The sequence below is a fragment of the Cebus imitator genome, unplaced genomic scaffold (genome assembly GCF_001604975.1).
Source record: "Cebus imitator isolate Cc_AM_T3 unplaced genomic scaffold, Cebus_imitator-1.0 Scaffold291, whole genome shotgun sequence".
Taxonomy (NCBI): Eukaryota; Metazoa; Chordata; class Mammalia; order Primates; family Cebidae; genus Cebus; species Cebus imitator.
Window position 1 is genome coordinate 2,888,001 of NW_016107606.1, and position 10,020 is coordinate 2,898,020.

The 10,020-nt window shown below is 39.1% G+C and overlaps 1 pseudogene; it reads left to right on the forward strand.

Annotated features, from left to right (window-relative positions):
• The first annotated feature begins 6,268 nt into the window (after nt 1-6,268).
• On the forward strand, nt 6,269-7,179 carry LOC108285112 (annotated as a pseudogene).
• Nucleotides 7,180-10,020: the final 2,841 nt, after the last annotated feature.

The window sequence follows — 10,020 nt, forward strand, 5'->3', positions numbered from 1 at the left end:
TAAAAACTTCTTTTCAACCAAAGACATGATAAAAAGAATGAAAAGAGAAGCCATAACTGGGAGAAGATAGTCCTATCATATATATAATAAACAAATATTAGTATCTAGAGTCTATGAATAATTCCTACAAATCAACAAGGAAAAAGACAAACGACTCAGTAGAAAATGAGGAAAAGACTCTTCACAGAAGAGGAAATCCAAATGCCCAGAAACATAGGAAAAGAGATTCGATCTCATTAGTAATCAGATAAATGCAAATTAAAACCACAATGAGAAACTGTTTAAATCCACCAGATTGGCATAAACGTAAAAATAAGACAATACCAAGTTTTGATAAGAACATAGAGCAGTGTAAACTCACACACTCTGGTGGGGGTGTGATTTGCTACAACAACTTTGAAAAGCACTTTGGCATCCCCCAGTAAAGTCAAGTAAGCATGTGTCACATATTAAGCAATTCTACTCCTAAGGTTAAACTAAAAAAAAAATTCTTAGCACATGTGAAGCAAGAGACACCTGCATAAGAAACTCCATTGCACAATAGCCCATAATTGTTCCTAATAGCAAAATATGTTGACACGATTGAAATTTCTATTGACATTAAAATGGATTACAAAATTGTCATCTATTCATATAATGGGATTTTATACAGCAGTGAAAATGAATACGCTACAACCTCACATAATAAATGGATGAATTTCACAACATAGAGGGAGAGCCAAGTAGTAAGTCAGAGAAAGTCACATATGATATGACTTAATAGATGTAGTTTAAAAAACAGACAAAATCAAATAATTGTTTGTTTAGAGTTACCTATACATGTGGTAAGGTCTAAGTTAAACAAAGACAGTCTTAACACAAAATTTAGGATAATAGCTTCCTCGGGGTGGAGGTGAGCATGGGATGATAAACTATGACAAATATTTGAAGGAAAGGACGGAGCTTCTCTGAAGGTCATAATTAAGGGCCTGACTCAGATTGTGGGGTTACAAAAGCCTCCCTGAGGAAAAGGCACGTTGGCTGATACCTGAAGCATGAGAAAGAGTTTAGAGCAGTGCTTCTCAAACAGCACAGATCCCCACCAATTGCTATGGGATACAAAGGTATTTTCAATCATAGTCAGATTTTTTTTTTTTTTTAAAGATGGGGTTTCACCATGATGGCCAGGCTGGTCTTGAACTCCCGACCTCAGGTGATCCACCCACCTCGGCCTCCCAAAGTGCTAGGATTACAGTCATGAGCCACCGTGCCCGGCCCATAGTCAGGTTTTTAATTATTAAAATAGAACTTTATGCAAGTAAACATAAAGGACTATTGGCGTTTCTGCCTTCCTGGAGGAAAAACATCAATTTTTTTTTTTCAAGCTTAGCCTCATTTGAATAGAGTTTGAAAGATTTCAATCTGCTTTAATGGAAGCCAGACTTTGCTTATGGAGGCCATAAGCAAAAAATTCTGAAAATATCCAATTCTTTGAGTTGAAAGAGATTAGAGAGACTTGGTCTTTAGAAAATGCATCAGACATCAAGTTCAAGTAGCTGCAACGAAAACAGCCTTTAAAATATATCAGATAAATGAAAAAAAAATTTAAGGTGGCAATAAAAGATGGTCTGGATGAAAGGATACTTTCACAAAAACATAAATCTGCTTTCACTAGAAGCTAAGATATAAAGGAAGAGTGAGTAAACTGAATAAACTGAAAAAAAAAACTTGCAGAAGAAGAGAGATTGAGCTGTTCTTATCTAGGAGAATGAGATCTGGGAATTGGAGATATTAATAATTAATGCCTCAGACACTGGAGATTGTGTTGAAGATTAATAAAATAAAGTTTTTTCACTGAGATAAAATTCATTTAAAAACACTTTAAAAAATAAATAAAAAATAATAAAAAAAACACTTTAAAGTATACAAACCAGTGGCTTTTAGAAAATTCACAATGTCATAGAACCATCACTACTATCTAACTTTTACATTTTTTGTCACCCTGAAAAGAAACTCCACACACATTAAGCAGTCACTCACGATTCCAGTCCCCACTTCCACCTGAAAACCACTAATCTATGTTTTGCCTCTGTAGATTTACCTATTCTAGACATTTTATATAAATTGAAACATTATGTGGCCTTTTGTGTGGCTTCTTTCACTTAGCTTTACGGCTGAATAACATTCCAATGTATGGGTCTACCACATTCTGTTGATCCCATTCATCTACTCATGGACATGTAGCTTGTTTCTACATTTTTCCTATTATAAACTATGCCTACTATGAACACTCATGTATAAGATTTTATTTGACCATATGATTTGATTCTCTTAGATATATTCCCACGTGTGTGGTTTCTGGGTCATATACTGTAGTAACTCTGTCTTTAACATTTTTAGGAAGCGTTTATTTTTTTAAACAGTGGCTATACTATTTCACATTCCCACTAGCAGGTTTTGAGGGTTCAAGTCTGAGGTTTCCTTGCCAACACTTATTTTGCATTAAAAACAAAATTATGTTATAGCAATCATAGAGGGTGTGAGGTGGTGTCTCACTGTGGTTTGATTTGCATTTCCCTAACAACTGATGATGTTGAGCATCTTTTTATGTGCTTATTGGTTATTTGTATATCTTCTTTGGATAAATGTGCACTCATCTCCTTTACCCATTTTTAATTGGGTTGTTTTTATGTTGTTTTAAGAGTTCTTTATATATTCTGTGTACCAAACCATTATTAGATCTCTGATTTGCAGATATGTTCTCCCATTCTGTGGATTGTCTTTTTACTTTCTTGGTAGCATCCTTTGATGCACAAAAATTTTTACTTTTGATGAAGTCCAAGTTTTTTCTTTTTCTTTTCTTGTGCCTCTGGTGTAATATTTAAAAAATCACTGCCTAATCCAAGGTCATGAACATTAACACCTATGTTATTAAAATGGAGTTCTGAGGAAGCTGGATTTATATGGCTATGGTAAATGTATCTTTAAAAACTTTTGAAGGAAAAAGCAATAAAACCTACACTAAATTATTGAAGAAATCAAAATAACAATTGCACTTATGGATAATGTTAAAAGTCTCAAAGATGAACTAGCTTCATTGCAGACTGAAAAATTCAGTTTGAAAGTGAGGGCTGGGCGCGGTGGCTCAAGCCTGTAATCCCAGCACTTTGGGAGGCCAAGGCGGGTGGATCACGAGGTCAAGAGATCGAGACCATCCTGGTCAACATGGTGAAACCCCGTCTCTACTAAAAATACAAAAAATTAGCTGGGCATGGTGGTGCGTGCCTGTAGTCCCGGCTACTCGGGAGGCTGAGGCAGAATTGCCTGAACCCAGGAGGCGGAGGTTGCAGTGAGCCGAGATCGCGCCATTGCACTCCAGCCTGGGTAACATGAGTGAAACTCCGTCTCAAAAAAAAAAAAAAAAAGAAAGAAAGTGAGATTTCAGAGCTTCAGCAGAAATTTAATCATTATTAAACTGCATCAATAAAATAAAATGATTATGCAAGATTCAATTTAAAGTGATTTACTATGGAAAGATAGAGTAGAATCTTTCCAAACCAGATGAAAAAATCATTCATGCATCTGAGGTGCTAGACATCTTCAGAATTCCTAGTCAAAATTCTTTCTTTTTTTTTTTTTTTTTTTGAGACAGGGTCTCTCTCTGTTGCTCAGGCTGGAGTGCAGTGACACAATCACAGCTCACTGCAGCCTCGACCTCCTGGGTTCAAATGATCCTCCCACCTCAGCCTCCCAAGTAGCTAGAACCACAAACATGCACCACTATACGTAGCTAATTTTTTTTAATTATTTTTTTGTGGAGACAGAGTCTCCCTATGTTGCCCAGGCTCATCTCAAACTTCTGGGCTCAAGACATGCTCCTGCCTTTGCCTCATAAAGTATTGGGATTATAGGTGTGAGCTACCACACCCAGCTCAAGTTAAAATTCTTCTAGAAAAATTAGAAAAAGCCATTAGGTCTTATCAATTATGGTGAGGAAAAAAAAACTCTTAATATTTGGTTGAGAGCTCTATTGGCTGAGAAAAACTTTGATAAATAAATAAAACCCATACTTTGGAGAAATAATAATTTAGGAAGAACTTAAGTTTCAGCTTTTTAAAAAGTGTCTCTATGTCCCTGATATTTCAAAAGGAGAATTTGGCAGAGGTATGGGAAGTACTAGAATCCCCTGGTACCAGGACAGTGGAGCATTAGGTTGGGATGGCTCAGGGATCCAGGATCTGTGCCTAGTGTGGACCAGACTCCTCCATCAGGCCAACTCCATCAGGATGCAGCAATTCCCCCACAACAACAGAGTTTCTCCTCGTACTCCTTTGCTGCCCTTTTTCAATGATATTCAGTGCTCAAGGCCTTCTTTTGATGATGTTGAGAGGCACACATTTCCATCTTTCAGAAATGGAAACCAACAGGAAAGACAGTGCAGATGATCTTGGTCACTTAATTATGCCAGATTCAACCCTTCCACCTGGACAGGAGGCAGCTGCCCAGGCTCTGTTCTTCTATCTCATCTTCCTGTCAGATGGCACAGATGTGTCCCAGGGGAATGTTTCTGAGAAGTGAAACTTCTATCATGCTCTCTTCTCTGGAAAGCCATCATGCATCTCCCCAGAGATTCTTTCCTCAGGGATGGCCATGGCTCAGTACATCCTTCACTGGCAACAAGAAACATGTCTTCATTAGTGCTGGATTTTGTCTTCTGTTCACACAACTTGAAAACAGAAGTGATGCACCTTCAGAATTGATCCTGCCTCCCAAGAAGCCTATTTCCAAAGATCAGAATCATAAAATGCATTTTTGCTTTCTTCTTAAGCAATTTCGATATTTTCTGTCAGTTTCATTGCCATTAAGTGATTATTCCCTGCTTCAAATGAAAGCTAGAGAAAATTACACATCTTATGATACTGTTTTATAACTGTAGATTACATAAATGTGAATTTTTAAGCAAATTGTTTTCATTTTATTCTATTTGTATGTTAATTATACTATTTTTGTTGTTGTTAAGTTCACTAAAATAATTCAGAAACACAGCAAAAAGATAATTTTGAATATTTTCTCTTTTAGTTTTATTGCTATTATTATATAAGTACTCAAATGGAAATATGATAGAATTATAATTCTCAGGATAGTGTTTTACAAACACATATTATATAAATGGAAGTTATCTTAGTAAATTGCCTCAATTTTATTTGATTTCTACATAAAGTACATTCTTTTCAACATTGCTATTTAACAAGTCTCTTTTGTTGGTCCAGAAAAATAGCAATAGTTTTATCTTCTAAAGTATTTTTCAATTTCTCTGCCTTAGTTTCTCTGTAGTAGTTATGTAATTACACAATTGCTCAAATGGAAGCTCAATAGAACTATCATTTTTAGGATAGTATTTATCAATTTGTTTTCAAATGGATTTCATTTTCTTCAATCTCTAGATAGTATGAAAACAGTACTTCAATTGCTGGTGTTTAACAAGTCCCCAGTAACATGAACTGTAGTTGTAGTAAGTTTTACAAGAGCAGTTGTGTAAACACCTGGAGACATTTGAAATTCAAACTGAATTTGAATAAACTATTTCTGTATAGCAGGGGCTGAATTTACTCTAAATAATATATTTATCTAAACAAATGTCAGTTTAAAAAGAGCTGTCTTAAAATAATTTCCTTTCCTGGCTGACTTAAAATCTAGGAGAAAACTACATTATTTTCTTCTGTCAAACATGCTATAGATCCTTAGGGACCTGGGTTTTCCTTTAGGGATCACAGTCTTACATCTATTAAAGGTAAAACATGGCTGGGCATGGTGGCTCACGCCTGTAATTCCAGCACTTTAGGAGGTCGAGGTGACAAGATTTATTAAGCTCAGGAGTTCAAGACCAGCCTGGGCAACAAGGTGAGATCCTGTCTCTACAAAATAGAAACAAAAAATTATCTGAGCATGGTGGTGCATGCCTGTGATCCCAGCTACTCAGGAAGCTGAGGAAGGAGTATCACTTGAGCCCCGAATGTTGAAGCTACAGTTAGCTATAATTTTGCCACTGTACTCCTGCCTGTGGGTAACAGAGCAACACCCTGTATCAAATTTAAAAAACAAAAAGGGACTCTCTGCTCCTCCTGTTCGACAGACAGCCGCATCTTGTCTCCCATCGCCAGCCACATCCCTGAGACACCATGGGGAAGTGAAGGTCGGAGTAAACGGATTTGGTTGTATTGGGCACCTGGTCACCAGGGCTGCTTTTAACTCTGGTGAAGTGGATATTGTCACCATCAATGATTCCTTCATTGATCTCAACTACATGGTCTACATGTTCCAGTATGATTCCACCCATGGCAAATTCCATGGCACTGTCAAGGTTGAGAACGGGAAGCTTGTCATCAATGGAAATCCCATCACCATCTTCCAGGAGCGAGATCCCTCCAAAATCAAGTGGGGCGATGCTGGCGCTGGGTACGTGGTGGAGTCCACTGGCGTCTTCACCACCATCGAGAAGGCTGGGGCTCACTTGCAGGGGGGAGCCAAAAGGATCACCATATCTGTCTCCTCTGCTGATGCCCCCATGTTTGTGATGGGTGTGAACCATGAGAAGTATGACAACAGCCTCAAAATTGTCAGCAATGTCTCCTGCACCACCAACTGCTTAGCGCCTCTGGCCAAGGTCATCCATGACAACTTTGGTATTGTGGAAGGACTCATGACCACCGTCCACGCCATCACTGCCACCCAGAAGACCGTGGATGGCCCCTCCGGGAAACTGTGGCGTGATGGACATGGGGCTCTCCAGAACATCATCCCTGCCTCTACTGGCGCTGCCAAGGCCGTGGGCAAGGTCATCCCTGAGCTGAACGGGAAGCTCACTGGCATGACCTTCCGTGTCCCCACTGCCAACATGTCAGTGGTGAACCTGACCTACCGTCTGGAAAAACCTGCCAAATATGATGACATCAAGAAGGTGGTGAAGCAGGTGTCAGAGGCCCCCTCAAGGGCATCCGGGGATACACTGAGCACCAGGTGGTGTCCTCTGACTTCAACAGCGACACTCATTCTTCCACCTTCGATGCTGGGGCTGGCATTGCCCTCAATGACCGCTTCGTCAAGCTCATTTCCTGGTATGACAATGAATTTGGCTACAGCAACAGGGTGGTGGACCTTATGTTCCACATGGCCTCCAAGGAGTAAGACCCCTGGACCACCAGCCTCAGCGAGAGCACCAGAGGAAGAGAGGCCCTGACTGCTGGGGAGTCCCTGACACACTGAGTCCCCCACCACACTGAATTGCCCCTCCTCACAGTTTCCATGCAGACCCCTTGAAAAGGGAGGGGCCTAGGGAGCCCCACCTTGTGTACCATCAATAAAGTCCCCTGTGCTTAGCTGAAAAAATAAATAAATAAATAAATAAAAACCAAAAAGGGCAAAACATACCTTTAAAATAAAGGGGAAAAACCTGCCTATAATCTATTTTAAGTCTTCTGTGAGGTAGTATTGTACACTGACAGCTAAGATTGAGACTTCCCTGTGGAAGGCAATGAAAAAAACAGGTAACACATTTTTTCACACCCAAAATCTGTTTCTCACATATACATGCCCTCCTTCAGAGGGTTCTTTGACTTACTGTTAGCAACTACTACAGCTTTTGTCTCTGCAGGTGCCCAAGAACTGTTGAGTGAATTAAATTTCATTTTGAGATACTAATTAAATGTATTTTAAGTGATGTCTTAAAAAGGACAAATGACTACATATTTCTCCACAAACAATGAATAAAATAGTTTTAAGAAAGTTTGGAGTGGGTGCTTAAAGCTATATTTTGGGGGGGAGGTGGCTTGATTTTTAAAATTTCCTGTGGACACATTTTGGATTATTTCAATTCCAATGTGAAACCAAATTGGAGAAATTGAAAATAAATTATATAAAAATTATAATAAAGAAATATACAGCATAGAAGAATAAATGAGAGACAGAATAAAGGGTTAAAAGTACAGATTCCAGAGCTGTCCAGTACAGCAGCCACCAGCCACATGTGGCTACTGAGCATTTGAAACATGGCTAGCATGGACTGAGATGCATTGTGAGTATGAAATACACAATGGATTTAACATGATTTAGTACAAAGAAAAGTCTGTGAAATCTCTCTTTTTCTGTTTTCCCTCATCAGAACTCTACTTTTGCATTCAGAGAGGCAGGGGATGCCTCATCCTTTGAACACTGACACATTAAGAGCATCACAGAGGTAAGAACTGAACCCAAGCACAACAGGAGGGGATGTTAAGCAAGATCTAAAAATCAAGGTGATCAACAAGAACAGTAATATTTTCTTTTTCAGGAAAAAAGAATGGAAAAAATAGAAGGTAGTGGGGCACGATGTATAAAACAATGTGTTGCTTTTTGTTTTTTGTTTTTGAGTTGGAGTCTCACTCTGTTGCCCAGGCTGAAGTGCCGTGGCACTCAGCTCATTGCAACCTCCACTTCCCAGGTTCAAGTGATTCTCCTGCCTCAGCCTCCCAAGTAGCTGGAATTACAGGCATGCATCACCACACCCGGCTAATTTTTGTATTTTTAGTAAAGACGGGGTTTCACTATATTGGCCAGGCTGGTCTTGAACTCCTGACCTCGTGATCCATGTGCCTCGGCCTCCCAAAGTGCTGGGATTACAGGTGTGAGACACTGTGCCCGGCCCAAACACTGTGTTTTGAATGACTTCAGATTCTATGACTATGTGGAGGGTGGAGGGGTTTGCTGGGTTGGTGCAATGTCATGTGATTACTGGAAATTATTCTGTTTTTCTCAATAAAATTTCAAGAATTCAGTTAAGTTAGATTTCAGCAAACTTAATTACCTTGCCAGGCATTTGTTTTTCAGAAACAATAATCTATGTATTTTGTTCAATTAGTAGTAGGCCCATGGGTTGTTTTGTAAATCATAAGTAAAATAGAGACTCTAAAAGTCATTTATTGAGCAATTACCACGTTCTGGGCAATGACCTTGTGAGAGAAATACCATTATGCCTATTTTACTGATATGAGAAGTGAACCAAAAAGAGGTAATTTGTCCAAAGAAATATGCCAAAGAAGTAGGGGAGCTGATTTGTACCCACAAATCGTTCTTCATTAATTCTCTTTCAGCTGGGGAAGGAAATTTCAAATGTTAAGTATATGTCCTGATTTTATCTTATGTACACCATATTAAAACTCAGAAGGACTGGGTAGGCAATTGAAATCAACCTGCAAACTTTTCTCCCTCTCCCCACTCACTCAATCTAGTCAATAATTAGAAGACAGAATCAAGGAGTGATTTCTTGGTGTCTGAAAAAGACTATGATGACTGAAGGAAATATAGAGTACACTAGATCACAAAATATAATTCTTGCATGGTGATGGTGAGGGTTCAGTTCTCGTTCTCCTCCATCACAATCCTATGCATATATGCCATCAGGACAAACAATTGCAAATAAAGGCAAACTGCTGATTATGTGAGGGTGGGGCAGAGTGGAGAATGAATCGGCTGTTAAAATAAATCATCTGGTCAACTATTAACCCCAGGCAAGCACAAAAACCCAGAGAACATTATGAAAAGATATTCTTAAGCACTAGGTGTTTTTAGGAATTCTAGAAACAAAGACTAAGATAATACTTTTTACAGATTATTATTTTTTTTAGAGCAGTTTTAAGCTAACAGCAAAATTGAAAGGTGCATAGATGGCCAGGTGCGGTGGCTCACACCTGTAATCCCAGCACTTTGGGAGGTGGAGGTGGGCAGATCACTTGAGACCAGGAGTACGAGACCAGCCTGGCCAACATGGCGAAACTCCTTCTCTACTAAAAATACAAAAATTAAGCGGGTGGTAATGGCATGCGCCTGTAATCCCAGCTACTTGGGAGGCTGAGGCAGGAGAATCACTTGAACCCAGGAGGCAGAGGTTGCAGTGAGCCAAGATTGCATCACTACACNAAAAAAAAAAAAAAAAAAAGATACAGAAATTTCCCATATACCCACTACCCCGTTCAGGAACAACAGCCTTCCCTACTACCAACATCTGCC